This window comes from Ostrinia nubilalis, chromosome 1 (genome assembly GCF_963855985.1).
Source record: "Ostrinia nubilalis chromosome 1, ilOstNubi1.1, whole genome shotgun sequence".
Classification (NCBI taxonomy): Eukaryota; Metazoa; Arthropoda; class Insecta; order Lepidoptera; family Crambidae; genus Ostrinia; species Ostrinia nubilalis.
Window position 1 is genome coordinate 1228485 of NC_087088.1, and position 13948 is coordinate 1242432.

The window sequence follows — 13948 nt, forward strand, 5'->3', positions numbered from 1 at the left end:
TCACGAAAATGACACGTCATATCATTTTATTTCCAATCACTTCTGACGATATGTCGATAAATTCGCTTTGTCACAGGCTGTGAACCCTATTTGTTCGTCAACCTCGCAAGTTTTTACAAATGTTTTTGTGAACGACCTTCCGTTTAATCTGATGGTTAGCCAAACAATAGGCTATTCGCAAACACAAACTTTATCTTTGCTGTACGACCTACGAACAAGGATCTTCAATCGATTTCGAGGTTAAGTCATCGATCGAATCGATTTTATGGCTGAAACTATGGTTTACTTAGTTATGCGTTGACCTTGAGTATTGTTTAAATAAGCTAAGTAGGTTTGGTAATTTGGTATTAGGAAATGATGAAGCAAACAATGATCAATGATTAGAAGTTACGTCAATTCTCTACAGTCAATTTTATTTGTATCGGTAGTAATCAGTACGCACGAATTACCATTTGAAATCGCAATGGTAGCAAGGGTAATCTGTGCCTACTTCGAAATAAAACTTGCCTGCCACTTCATTTCTTCCTTGGGACAAATGAAAAAGCGGTTTATTCAAAAAGTTATCCACTACAACTAAAACAATGTAGTCTCATAAAATATACCTACATCAATTTCTCAGCAATTTGTAGTTACCTACATTGCTGTCTTTTTTCTTGTCAAATCAATTTACAAGAACCTCGAAACATTTTTCAATCTCATTTTTGAAGACACAAAAGGCCCCGAAGCCGGTAATAACTCCGCGAAGAAGTCACAAATATATCAATTATACTCAAAGTTCATTAAAAAGCATTGCCTTAGGACTTTCTTAAATGGAATAAGGATAGCTTTGTGAGCTTCGGGAGCTTCTACTATTTGCCAGATTACTGTACTCTATCCCGTTGACGTAGAGTAAGTTTTCCTTTGGAACGAATTTAAAAGTTAATTTTACAATTGTAAATCATTGGAACATTGTAAGTAACAGAAGTTCAATACATAATTTGTGGTTCTTAATAAGGCACAGATGTAGTTGGGTGGTCTCGCGCAGTTGATTGGGTTTCAAAGTTAATTTATTCAATTAAGGTGCTTGTAGGAAGACTTGTTAAGGATAAACTGAGAAACGACTGGAACTTTTAGAAGCCGATTTGATGATAGAAGCGTCTTGTGACGGATTATCTTACATCTGACAACTGTCAATTTTAACTATCGGCTTTGTAAAATTCTTACGTGTAATTGTAAAGCTTAACGCCGGTCGACACCATATTATGTAAAGAAAAGGGTTGTTTCGTAATGAACGCTAACTTATCAACTACCTTTTAAGTAAGTAGGTAAAAGATTACTAAAAAATAATAATAAATTATGTTTTCTGTGTAATCGCACCGTGCTTGTAACAAAATGTTTCCTCTGGTGAAATAATCGAACTGCCAGCGGCAGAAGACAATTGATTTCCTATTGTGCTCGTATCTGCGCGTACGCAACGTTGAGGTATCTGCGGTAGGCACTGAAGTTAATACCTTTTAAGTTTCATATTTCTCTAGACACATGATTCTCGATGATGAGGAGATCCGCAGGAGAACCAAAGTGACCGACGTAGCTCGCAGAATTGCTAAAATCAAGTGGCAGAGGGCGGGGCACATAGCTCGTAGAGACGATGGCCGTTGGGGCAGAAAAGTTCTCGAGCGGCGACCACGGGCTGGAACACGTAGCGTGGGCAGGCCTCCTACTAGGTGGACCGACCATCTGGTAAAAGTCGCGGGAAGAACCTGGATGCGGGCAGCGCAGAACCGTTAATTGTGGAAAACCTTGGGGGAGGCCTTTCTTCAGCAGTGGACGTCATTTGGCTGAAACGAACGAACGAACGAACATGATTCTCATCTTCTACATAGTTTTCATAAAAATTATGCATCAATAAATCAAAAATGATGCATCAATTTACCGCCAAATTAGCAGCCAATAAAGTTCACGCGCATGTATTTGTTCCGGAAACGCATCGGTTTCAGCGGATTAGTTACGAGACCGAATGTAACACGTTATGTTACACGGACTTTATGTAACGTTACAGACGGTCCGGTGGACCGGGCACTTCCTAAACATGCGTGGTCGTAACCTACATCCCATGGTATTTACAGATGAGTACGTAAATACGTAATTAAGCATAATTAAGCGTGAACAGTTGCTTGACGTTTTGTCGTCAATCTTTAGAACTCGTGTGTAATGGATGTTATATACATTTTACCACCTCTTCTGAATGTTGCTTATTGAGGCTGTTCAAGTTTCATTCAATCTATGTTTAAAAAAAACTAATTTTAAAAATAAATAATTTTAGAAGACTCACCTTGTAGACAAAGCTCTCTCGCATCCATTCATTCATTAAAAGATTCATTCCTTCTCTCAAGTTTCGGGGTAAACTTCTGAAAATCCCATCAAGAGCACTTTTATGGTCACGTCCTCATTTATTCAAATCTTTTTATTGAGATTTTTTCTTTCTGAATAAAGGTATTCTACTCGTATTCTATTCTATTCTATTCTTTCTTATTGTCTAAACACTTGTTGCAAAGAACCCTGTAAGAAATCCCTCTACCAGTGTAGTCAAGAACGAAATGAGTCAATCATAGCAAGTACGAGTTGAATTGAATTCTCGGGCGAATTGCACCGGCCATTGGTAGTAAGCACTGAGTCTTCGGTTGAGCACATTCCGCGGTCGCAAACATTTGATATTTGGGCTCCCTTTCACTGCGATAATAACCGGCTACTTTGCGTATGTACTCGGACTGCTCCAAGTTATAAACTGAAGCCTTTATAATGAAACTAGCGGCCGCCCGCGACTTCGTACGCGTGGATCCCGTTTTACCCCCTTAGAGGTGGAGTTTCGTAAAATCCTTTCTTAGCGGATGCCTACGTCATAACATCTACCTGCATGGCAAATTTCAGCCCGATCCGTCCAGTGGTTTGGACAGTGCGTTGATAGATCACTATGCTACTGTACAACTCAGAATTCGAACGCGATCAATCAATCTACATACTCGTATGTAGGCACTTGTTTTGAGGTCGTTTCAAAATACGATTTTAAATGCTGTGATTACATAGAATACTAATTATTTTACAGTTCAATAAATACTCGTAGAAATTTTCTCCACCATAGAGCATCTGTACATACTAGCGGCGTAAGGGGGGTGAATCGGTAGGTAACCCCAAAACCCTGGGGGGTACCAGGGGGTGCCTTAGGACTAATGACGGGGGGATGGGGGGGTGATCGCCCCGGGTGCCAACCCATGCTACGCCGCCACTGTCTGTACATACTGTTTTTTTATCCACAACGAGGAAACTCTTGACCTGCATCTCACCTAATGGAAAGCTCATCTTCAAGTGAGACTGTGAGCAATAGCCAAACCATTCAGTAATGAAAATGAACTGAAATATCAATGTAGGTATTCCGCTGCTCGTTTAACTTGTACGTGTATCGATGCTCGTGTGACTTGTACCACCAATGTGTAACATGTTAAGTGGGCTTGCGTAATGGCAGCTCGGCTCCATAATACGTGTCATTACAGCCAAATTGTGTTTTATTGTTTTTGATTGGCAGCCTTGTTCTAGGTCCGCGACCTTTGTAAATAAATCATTTCGGTAATTACGCGCCTAATGGTGTTTGAAACTGTACGGCTATTGTGATAATTACACAGTTTAGACGCCTTCAATGTTTGAAGATGTTTATGTATGTAATTATAATGTCATAACAAGAGTACTTGTATGAACTTAAAAGAACTTGGTATGAACTTAAAAGAAAAAGGTACCTACCTAATAAGCTTTAAAAGTTACTCAAACATTTCTTTACAATTATAGTCCTTCAGCTTTCTAAAATTTGCTAGAAATAAAGAAACTCTACCTGATTTTCGGTATGCTCGATAAAATGAGCCCAGTATATGATTTGTCGCCTTACTGAAACCTTTTCGTAGAGAATTTTCACGCTTTACTAAAATTCAATAGTCATTGATATTTAACTTTCAATCTCATCAAACGCCTTCAAATACTGACTCTCTCTAGCAACAATGTCGTTTGTATTTGATACGTTTACGTGACCATTGTGTCTGTCTCTACGTGCGACCCGGTGGGTGCTAATGGCGCAAAAAGTGCTTGCAAAATACATTTACACCATTCATTTCCCTTTAAAGTATTTTTCCTCCCAGCCCTCCGACTGTCTAATTTAAAGAAAGTTGTAATGTAAAAGTTTACAAAATATTTGGTTATGTACGTACAAACAGGAGTCACGTGAAAACCCAAGTCAGCGCTTTTCAATCAAATCAATCTTAAGAAAGTATTGATTATCCCAGAATTGGTTCATAATTTCAGAGTTCTTGCATAAAAAGGGCCTGCTTTAGCCATTGAACTCTACGAACCTATGTAACCTGTAACCTATGTACATACTAGATATGTGAAAAGTCAACGAAAGCTCATATCACTTTCGTTTCAACCATCAACGACAACAACATGGTGGGTGATGGAATGTCCACACATAATTTATCGACCATTGTGAACATCTTGTGGTTTCGTAGCAGTTTTACAGTCTAAGGAAGACTGTGGTTTGTCGCCACTTACATGTATTTTATAGTGGGAACGATTCTTTCAAATGTACACAACGTACCGGTCATCAATTGCGAAACCACCAAACTCAGTATTTACCTACTTGCTTGATTTAAACTTGTTTGATGTTATAACTTACTACTGAAGACACATTTTCTACAGTTGAAATTTTATTTAGGTTTATTCAACTTTCATCCATTCACGTTCTTTCTGCATTTTTTAGAAATTCAGTAATACGATACTGGAATCAAACTTTTCTGGTATCATTACCCATGTCGCACAAAAACAAATCGCAGAGCCTATACCAACAAATCAACGTATATTCATTGCCTTTTTTGCCATCATTCCAGCGTATATTATACAATAATGCCGTGACAGTTAAAACTAACGGACTTATTATCCCACAATTAGTAGATATCGCTTTCGTTAACAGAGGGCGCTGACATCGTTTTGCTGCGCTCTGCGCGCGCGCTCGTTGGAGCGTGCGATCGGCAATGGCTCCAGTCACGAGCAAATTGTCACTGTTTACATGCAATTATGTGGGAGTACAAAGGATTGGGGTTCTATGGGAACTAGAAGTAGTCTGGGGGTTTCTGTTTCCTCTTGGCAGAGTTGATTGAGTCGCCACGGAACGCTAATTATACCGGCTGTCCTTTACTGCCATCCTTCAACACCTTTTCTTGCTGTGTTTTAAGGTTTATTTGTAATTTATTTGTCATTCGCTCTGCATAATCTGATCGGTAGCTTCAAACCCCTCCTCTTGATTAATGTCGTTGCGGGTCCAATGACAGTTGAACTTTTCAGGACTAACTTAATCTTGATTGAGTCTTATGGGACGAAAGATATAGTACAGTTTCAGTGATGGAAACGATATATGAAAATAGTATGTAAGTATCTAGTCGCATAAGTAAATTCTTCTAGTTCTACAATAATATCCACATGACAATAAATGATACCTAAATACCTACATATTGTTAAATGTGCGAGTATTGTGTCTTTCAGCCCATTTTCTCATCATAACAGGGTTATTAAGTCTCGTGCAATAGGAAATAATAAGAGAAATCATGTTTTCGTGTTTTACAAAGAACATGTCAAGAAAACATAAAAAATGTGGGAAAAATGTTTTCATTAAGCGCTCTTTCGTACATAATAAGGCTAAATCTCAACCGGGTATTACTCAAAATAATTACCCAATAGTTTAAGTACTATTATATTATGACCAAAAATATAGTGCAGCTGATGTAGAGTCGAATGAGAATGCAAAAAAGTAAGCACGTTAAAAATTAAAATTAATTTAAGTATACGGAACACAAAGCTACAACAGTCATTTTAAAACGCAATGAAATGGACAATGCACTAGTGCAATACATTGTTGACAAATCGCAACCATAATAGTACAATTATACAATACTAATACAAAGTTGTGGCGCCTGCGCTTGCGTTGCAAGTGATCGACGAGCGCCGCGCGGGAATGCGAGGGTTTTTGTTGAACTCATTATTCTTTGTTTGTTGTACTGATTGTAGTACAATTATGTGAACTTAAATTAATCTGTTGCTTTAAAGGACTGCCAAGAATTGAGTGTTATTGTCGATTATGAAATTGAACGCATTATTCAGTTTTAATACGTAATGTCTGTAACCGTTTTAATTGAGCCACAAAATTAGTTTATTGTCACGAAAGATGACAAACTGTCTGCTTACATTACTTACACAAATGTGCAGTAATCACGAAGACTTCATTTTGAGCAATGCATTCGAAGTTTTTTAGATCACTAGAAAATATTTTTTTTAACGAATGTAAACAAAACTTAATCAAAATCTGGTCTAATTTACACTTAGCTATTATGTTCTAAAATTAGCACAAGCCTTCGTAACTAAAGTGTTTCTGTATCTGCAATCTTAATAGAAATGGTCGCATTAACAGTGACCTCCAGTCGACTAGGTAATGAGCGGGGTCAACGGCCGCGTTATCTGTTACGTGGTTTCACTTTCGATGCGCCGGCGCAGCTATGACGCGAATTAATTTCGTGTACGCACTTTAGAAAGCTATCATCGATAGTGTTATGCAAAGTGTGTTATAATTAGATGTGTTTTGGAATGTGTGTTTTTGAAATTTATTTTTGTTTTATCTCTCGAAGCTATGAATAAATATGAATGGTTTTCTAATTTTTAATTTAAAGATTTTAATTGTGTTTCTAAACAAAATTGTAGAGGCATTTTCGGGAAATATGCCGCCTTCTGCGGATGAGCGACGAGGACGATGGATGACGAGGACGCGTAGCGGTGCAGGTTCAAATCTTGATGGGAACCAAAAAGTTCATTTAATAAGCACTTGGAAATACTTATATGCGTAGAAGATATGTATTTATCCTTTTGATTATTTATTTACTAAAGTTCCTTTATATTCACTCTTTTTGGTTTGGGCTTGTATTAAAGTAGTGTGGTCAATGCTCTTAGAAAAAAAGTTTGCCAAAAATTATACAGCAATATTTCACCGCGGGGAACCAATCGCGATTTCTTTCACGTAAAAAGTTATGACGGACAAGTGCATGATTTGCAGGGTTGTCACTCAAGTAATGTTGGCTAAGCTACTATGCTTCTCACAATACTTCATGCATATGTGACAAAAATGTGGAATATACCTATAAACTTTAAACCTTGGCGTTGTCTACATAATATTGTTACCTTACATAATTTCTCACAAAACAATTAACGTAAAGCCTATTTTTGGGATATTAAAGATTTTGTTTATAGAGGTCTAGAGATATATGTAGAGGCCATATGGGAAGATAGGCTGTCATTTCTAATACCTCCGAAAACCGAGTGCGAGGATATTTTGACAATCGATTAGTTTTCGTCTCTGAATTTTCCCCAACCCTAAAGTTTCCATCGAAAGCGAATTGGTTTCGCAAACATTCGGCGCGGTACCGGTCGGACAGTTATATCACGGTCCTGGACGAAAGGTCATTTTCGTCCGGTTTCTCCCGCCGGTTTGTCGCCGTGATTGATGTTGCAGTTTAGGGGGAAAATTAATTCAGAATGCCCACACTTTAAAACTAAGTAGGTAATAATAATTTTTGATCATAAAATATAAGTTTATGATTTACAGTTAAAAATTATTTTGTAGCGGTCCCTTGTGATTGATGACATGGTTGATGCTTGCCTTGGGCACAAAGACCCATTTGACTCAGGAGTCAATTGATCAACTTTAACATTTTCGAGTGCTGAAAATTTTTCCTCAATCACGTCTCAAACTCACAGCCGTTCTGCACTGAAGCTTGCTTCATTAATATCCCATTTATTGGCATCAATAAGTAGGTACGCAAACTACTAATAGTTTTTAAAAGCTTCAGACTTTCAATAGCACAATAATTAATTTGTATTTTCTATTGTTTCAGTTGTTTTCCAGTAACGCTCGTCCTTCAGCCACGTGCGCCCATGTGCATATTTTGTTAAAGGTAAGCAATTTGGAATGATTACACAATGCTTTTATTATTTCATGTGGTTTACAAGTAGCCCATTTATTATCCCGGAGCTGTGGTAGGGCGAAATACGAAACTTTTGTTGTGAAATGGCACTGCAATACATTACATTAAAGGACATGAAAATAGGACTTAAAGGGATACAAATTAGATATTGTTTTAACCAACACAAGAAAACATTGTCATTACGTTAGATGTTTTAATTTAATATCCATTAAATATTACCTAAAAACCCGACAGCTCAGCGCAACATGAGACGTATGAGAACTGAAAACAATGCGTTTTCACGTTTCTGGCAGCTTCTCACGGGCTAGATACCCAGCCTAGATCTGATCGGCCTGGCGCGCTAGACAGATTGTTGGGAAACACTTTGAGGCTGTATCTTGATCCATTCATAAATACCTCACTCAATTATGAGCTCACACACTAAAGTGGCCGATTTCGAAACAAGTATTGAATTGATATAGTAATTGTAATTAATTGAAAATAGTTAAAGAATGGTCTACAGGGATCTCTAGGCGAACGATCGATAATCTAGGCGATGATAAATTTATGTTGAAAATCAGTAATTATTTTGAGTTGTAAAAAAGTGAACGACCTTAAATTTTGAGGAAAATCTTAACCACGTTTTTGCTCGTTAATCATTCTCGTACAAGCGTTCAACTAAAGCTTTCAATTTACAAAAAGCTATAAGCTCAATAGGCCCATTACATTTTGATGAATTCTGAAAAATTACACAAACTTGACTTGTATGTTTGTATGATTGACCAAGGGCTGTTTTGTTGGTTACCCTTATAATAATTACCACATCAAATTAATTATCTACATAGCTTCAAAGAAATGCCTGCTTAAACTTACTACTTACTTAAATAAACACATAGATAATAATTTTGCATTGCATAAGTCATATCGATGCAATTTTTAAATAAAAGCGACTCTATTCGCTAAGAAATTTTATATCGATGCAAGCTGTATCGGATGCAGTTTATTGCAGCAGAACTAAAAATACACTTTCGCATTCCCAGCCATTAATCTTCCTAGCTAAACATTTAACAGGCAAATATTTTAAAATCAATAACCAACTCATTAGCGCGAGTTTCTTAGGAACAGATAGCGAGATTCGAGCCGGGGAATCTGGAGGCTGATGTTTGTATTTACGGCGACTCCAGCGGACTTATCGGCGGGCGATCTATACCACTCAAGCATCAAATGATTGGAGCAGTCGTGAATATCTTTAATGTTGCGCAGGGTACAAGTTACGAGTATAAGTCGTCTCTGGTCATTTATTTATTTTGTGTTAAGGCCACTTTGTTTTAAATCTAACACTGTTTTTAATAAAAATGTGCTAGTGCTGAGAAGAAGCAGGGCAAGGAACTCAGTCACTATTGTCAGCTTCTTTTCCAAAACTTTACAACTAGGCAGCTTCAATCCCATACTACATATTAAACGTGTCACCTTATACTCATAATAGTCTTTTTTGAAAGATCCACTTGTGCATTTTCCATTGAGGATTGGCAAACTTCACAAATAGGAACTTAAATAAATGACGAGTAACAAGTGGAATGGAAGTACGTTTTAAAAATCACGTAGATATAGAAAAACCATTAATTAATTACTTATGCTATTTCAAAATATTAATATTACCTTCCCACCCGCCGCCTCCTGCACAGCGTACGCAGTTCAGCGTTCGCACGCGCTGCTAATCTCGCCATCGGGCCGCTAACAGATCGCTCGCACCTGCCGCCGCGACGGCTGCGGACGCGCATTTCTCTGCAACACTATCGCTTGCTAGGCTAGTGCTGGACTGCTACAGAAGCGACGCCAGGTGTGGTCCATACAGGTTATGGGAAATAAAAGAGTAGTCGAATTCCATTCTTGTTGTATTCTGTAGCTTCTTATACCTGCCGCCGCGACGGCTGCGGACGCGCTTTTCTCTGCAACACTATCTCTTGCTAGGCTAGTGCTGGACTGCTACAGAAGCGACGCCAGGTGTGGTCGGAAACCTGTATGGGAAAAGAGTTTAGTCGGATTCCATTCTTGTTGTATTCTGTAGCTTCTTACAGCTGCCGCCGCGACGGCTGCGGACGCGCATTTCTCTGCAACACTATCTCCTGCTAGGCTAGTGCTAGAGCTTCGGAAGCGACGCCAGGTGTGGTCGGAAACCTGTATGGGAAAAAGAGTTTAGTCGGATTCCATTCTTATTGTATCTATAAGCTTCATAGGTCTTACGTGTTTGATATAAGTCATATCGTCTTACTAGACATCGTATCGCTGTCATCGTCGTTACGTTCAACCAAATGACGTCCGTAGACAAAGGTTTTCCCTAAAGGTTTCCAAAATACACCCACTATACTACGGAAGCGTTACAGAATCTTCGGCTTTACATGCTGTATTCGTGCAGTATAACACAAGCACTCTACATCCCTACACTAGGTACATTGTATGCGTTACATGGGTGGACTTGTAAACGCGTGTGTTAGCGCCGATCCAAACAAGATTGCATCTAAGATACAGGTTGTCCCTTCCGCGAGATAATATTATCACACCGTATATGGTTCCATTTTCAATCCTCTACAGTGGAAAACGAATTAACGAGCGATATGTCCGGGTCGAATGATTTCAATTTCAATTGCTAGCAATTTGTGAAGAAAATATGCTTTTTTGTGTCTTTCGCCAGATAATATGGTCTCATTTTCAATCCTCTACAGTAGAAAACGAATTATCGAGCGATATGTCTGTTTGAAGATCCCAAACAAGTCGAATGATTATAATTTCATTAGTAGCTTCAACATATAACTTTTCACGTATTTCGAAAGAGTCTAAATGAATGAATGAATGAATTAATAGAATGTAAAAGCCCCCTTAGTATTTCGAAAGAGTCTAGATGAATTAATAGAATGTAAAAGCCCCAAGTGTACTCAGTCTCTTAGCCTACCTCCATTGACTACTTAGCTTATTTTTTGTCGCTCAAAGATTCATCGGAATGGAGTCGTCAGGGTAAGCGAGATCGCAGATAGACGTGCGGTCTGCGCTCGATCATGTATACCGATCTGAAATAAAACCAAACGAGCCTGAACGCGTAATTGAATTCTCATGTTTGTGATTTAATAGCTACTCGAGATTGATTGGTTTTTGTGGCGGTCAAGCTGTAGATCCTGGCTACACAGGAGTTGCAGTGGTGGGAACGAGAGGTGGGAATAGTCCCGTACTCGAGATTGATTTTGTGTACAAATATTTATACGAAGCTTACGCAATTTCATTAATTAAACACTTATATAGTCGATATGATAAATTTTTATGTCGTATAACTTTGGGTTGTCTGTAAGTTATGCACTGCCTCACTTTCCTTGGCTGACCAAAGGTTAGGTAAAGAATATTGCCTCTTGGCATCAAGTCCATCATTTGCTCAACGCACATTCGTGCAAGTGTAAATAACTAAAATAGGTACCTACATGAGTTTCTTCCTGGCGATGAGACCGCATGAATATTGAATAGTTAATTTGCAGTATAGTCTATCTTAAGGATGAGACTGCATAATGCCGAAGTTATTGTCTAATACTGTTGTCAGTTTTTATGTGGTGTGCACAAAGTGTTTCTACTTTTATACTTACTTTGATTAGTCTAATAAGATTTACATAATTGGAAACTGAGTGTGCAACTCATTTAGTAATCATTTGACCTGATACAATAACATGCGCATTGTCACCGGCGGTATGCGAGTTGCGCCAGCGCAGCCGGCCAGAAGCTTAGCGTAATGCAGCGTATTGTTGCGTTTTGGACATTGCTCGCGTTGGCTCGTGTTTCCAATCGTATCGGTCATTATGGGATTTCGAAATGGTATTAATGCCTTTAGAATTAGATATAGTAGAGCAATAAATCTATGTGTGTTGGAGCAAGATTGCAGTCGGTAAATACCATAGCTAGTGATCTTGTTCCCAATAATTACTTTTAAATTGGTGGCCCTTCCACCATTACAAAAACAATAAAGTTCTGGCGATTCATTTTGAATTTTGCCCTTAAATTACCCGAAGACATGTTTTCCAAGACAAATACAGAAAAACCTTGGAGATAAAAGCTATTTTGTTGATGGTCAGAATAAATTAGGAGAATACTCCTGCACATCGTAACGCACAACCTAAATGCATGGTCAGACGAAAAGCTTGAAAATAGAGTGTGAAATTCAGCTGTAGATTTCCTTAACACATAAAACACTGTTGTACTACCTACTTTGGCCGATTAGATCGATACAAACTCTTGCACAAGCCTGCATCTCTAAGAGCCAAAGCACACGATACGCCACATCGCAAAGATTTTGCCATATCGCGCGGCACCGCTCGTGTGCCCGCCACAGATATCTATGTAAGACGACGCAGCGACACCGCTCATTCGTCGCACCGCCGCAGCAACGCACCGTGTGCTTTGCCTCTAATGTGTGGGGACCTAACCTGCCTCGCCCTTGGTGGTGAAGTGGCGAAAACGAACAATAGCAGCGCCGCGCGAGACAATGGCGCGTGCGCCGCGGGCCGGTACAATGTCGGCGATGGTCAGCGATCGCGATACACGCGGTCACTGTTGCCTATTATTGAAATTGGCAGAGATGGCCTCAAGCGGGTTGGGGTTTTGACAGCAGTTTTGTAGTGATAAGAGCGACTATTTTATGAGATACAAGTATCTGGTGGTCAGTGAAAATGTCGGCAGGGATGCAAAAGCATGACGTCTCATTTTTAGAGCAAAAGACGCAAACGCTTGCAAACCTATTGCGAAAGTGAATACTAATAATTAAACGATAAGTAAAATTTTATAAAAAAAAATAAAACCGACTCCAAAAAACCTACACTAAAACGTAGAAAAATAATTACTAATTACCTACTTATTTATTAGGACGAATTATTAATATTTATGTAGGTATACCATGATTGATACTTCTGGAGTCGGTGCCAAGATTATGAAACATGTAAAGTTTGCCTGCACCGACTCCAAAAGTATCAATCATGGTATACCTACATAAATATTAATAATTCGTCCTAATAAATAAGTAGGTAATTAGTAATTATTTTTCTACGTTTTAGTGTAGGTTTTTTGGAGTCGGTTTTATTTTTTTTTATAAAATTTTACTTATTTCTTGCTTTTTAGTTAACTAATTATTACCTTGATGTTACCACTGAAGGTAGGCAGTACACTGAGACCAAAAAAAATTGGTTCATAATCGGCGGAGATATTGCGTATAAAAAAAGTTCATCCCCAATTTTCCACCCTTGGGGGTGAAATATTTTCTTCAAATTCGCATGAAACCACCCTTTTGATAATACCTATTCAACAAAAAAATAATCGTTCAACTTGGTTTATAATCGGCGGAGATATTGCGTATAAAAAAGTTCATCCCCAATTTTCCACCCTTGGGGGTTGTTTTTTTTTATTATTAAATTTAAATGGGACCACCCTTGAGGTATTACCTATACGCCGAAAAAAGATTTGTTCAAATCGGTTCATAATTGGCGGAGTTATCGCGTAACAAACATAGAAAAAAAAAAAAAAAAAAAAAAAAAAAAAAAAAAAAAAAACATACGGGTCGAATTGAGAACCTCCTCCTTTTTTGAAGTCGGTTGAAAATAGCAAACTCGAAAATCTGGGATTGTTTATTTTCAACCGACTTCAAAAAAGGAGGAGGTTCTCAATTCGACCCGTATGTTTTTTTTTTTTTTTTTTTTTCTATGTTTGTTACGCGATAACTCCGCCAATTATGAACCGATTTGAACAAATCTTTTTTCGGCGTATAGGTAATACCTCAAGGGTGGTCCCATTTAAATTTAATAATAGAAAAAACAACCCCCAAGGGTGGAAAATTGGGGATGAACTTTTTTATACGCAATATCTCCGCCGATTATAAATCAATTTGAACGATTATTTTTTTG

At 38.3% G+C, this 13948-nt stretch overlaps 1 long non-coding RNA gene across 1 annotated transcript in view; it reads left to right on the forward strand.

Annotated features, from left to right (window-relative positions):
* The window catches only part of LOC135074758 (uncharacterized), a 120243-nt gene that overhangs the window by 49287 nt on the left and 57008 nt on the right, over nucleotides 1-13948 (forward strand). The window contains exon 3 of the long non-coding RNA XR_010257892.1: nucleotides 7953-8012. This is a non-coding gene — a long non-coding RNA (uncharacterized LOC135074758). The remainder of the gene's footprint in view (nucleotides 1-7952; nucleotides 8013-13948) is intronic.